This window comes from Austrofundulus limnaeus, unplaced genomic scaffold (genome assembly GCF_001266775.1).
Source record: "Austrofundulus limnaeus strain Quisiro unplaced genomic scaffold, Austrofundulus_limnaeus-1.0 Scaffold503, whole genome shotgun sequence".
Lineage (NCBI taxonomy): Eukaryota > Metazoa > Chordata > Actinopteri > Cyprinodontiformes > Rivulidae > Austrofundulus > Austrofundulus limnaeus.
In genome coordinates, this window is record NW_013952905.1 from 288761 (window position 1) to 290611 (window position 1851).

General features: G+C 47.0%; 1 protein-coding gene across 1 annotated transcript in view; it reads left to right on the forward strand.

The window, feature by feature from the left end:
* LOC106530247 (ATP-dependent 6-phosphofructokinase, platelet type) overlaps positions 1–1851 on the forward strand; it is a gene marked incomplete in the record, with an annotated part of 44330 nt that overhangs the window by 27940 nt on the left and 14539 nt on the right.

Below are 1851 nucleotides of genomic sequence, written 5' to 3' on the forward strand. Positions count from 1 at the left end.
GCCTGAACCGTTGATACAAGGCAGGATGGATCCATGCTTTCATGTTGTTGACGCCAAATTCTGACCCTACCTTGACCATGTCTACATGCCTAAATGCACTGAGTTGCCGCCATGTGATTGGCTGATTAGAAATTAAGTGTTAACGAGCAGTTGGACAGGTGTACCTAATAAAGTGGCTGGTGAGTGTATACATCCATCCATCCAACCATCCATCCATCCATCCATCTATACATCCATCCACCATCCATCTATGCATCATCCATCCATCTATACATCCATCCATCCATCCATCCATCCATCCATCTATGCATCCATCTATACATCCATCCATCATCCATCTATGCATCATCCATCCATCCATTCATCATCCATCCATCCACCCATCCATCCATCRATACATCTATCTATACATCCATCCATCTATACATCCATCATCCATCCATCCACCTATACATCCATCCATCATCCACCCATCTATACATCCATCCATCCATCCGATTATTCTGAGCCAGGTCTCGGGGGCAGCAGCATGAGGGTTGAGGCCCAGACCTCTCCTTCCAGGAGGACTCCAAGGTGTTCCCAGGCCAGCAGAGAGACACAGTTTGTCCAGGGTTTCCTGGGTCTTCCTCAGGGTCTCCTCCAGTTGGACATGCCTGAAGCGCCTCCCAAGGGRGGCGTCCAGGAGGCCTCCTTACCAGATGAACCACCTCAACTCTGAGTCTCTCCCAGATAACTGAACTTCTCACCTTCTTCCTCTGAGGAAGAGTCCAGCTGTCCTGTGGAGAAAAGTAATTTTGACTTCCTGTGTCAGTGATGCTGTCCTTTCAGTCACTACCCAAAGTTCGTGGCCATAGGTGAGGGTAGCAACTTGTTTGCCACAACAGACCGGTATAGGGGGTCTGTAATACTGTAGTAGCTGCACCAATCCGTTCATTAATCTGACGCTTCATTCTTCCCRCACTCGTGAAAAGGACCCCAAGGTACTTGAACTCTTGAGGCAGAACTTCACCTTCAACTTGTAGAGAGCAATCCACCCTTTCCTGACTGAGGACCATGGACAACTGCTTCACACTCGACTGTGAACTCTCCAGTGAGAGCTGAAGATCACGGAACGATGACACCAACAGAACCACATGAACCGGACTCCTTCTACCCTCTGACTGCACAGAGAAACTTTGTCCATAAAAGTACTGAATCTGTGACAACCTGGAGGAGTTCTACTCCCACCCTGAAGGGGTCCGACTTTCTGCAGTGCTCCTTTAAATCCTAATTAATTCACTTTGCAGTGGTTAGACGTGAGAAGTAAAAGTGACCGCCCCAGAGCATCCAATAAACAGCACTGCTTACTGTAAGCCAATAAGGAAGTTCCTCCAAAACACCACTGGTTGTTTTCTACACTCTGCTGATTACATGCAAACTCTCACACAAACACTGCGTACACTCAACGKGGTGACCTTCTGAATGCGTTAACTGTCTGAAGTGAGTCAACATGTAGGAAGATTAGACGTGATTGAAAAGCGAAGCTAAGGTGACTGACCACACCCCCGTCTGCAAGTAGGACAGTGATTAAAGTGAGGAGRGGCTCGTTTGGAGACGCTCTGACAGGCGATAACAAGAAAAGAGCAGAGGGTGGAAACTTGAGCCACACTATCTGATCATTCTTTAAAAACATACAACAATAAAGACCGTTTTATTTGTTCAAAGTCTCAGCTCACTGACTGAGGATTGTGTTTCCACCGTGATACAACAGATCTAAAATAAATCTTATTAGCAGGGCCTGCTGCTCTGAACACAAACACACACACACGCAAACACACACACACAAACACACACACACAAACACACACACAC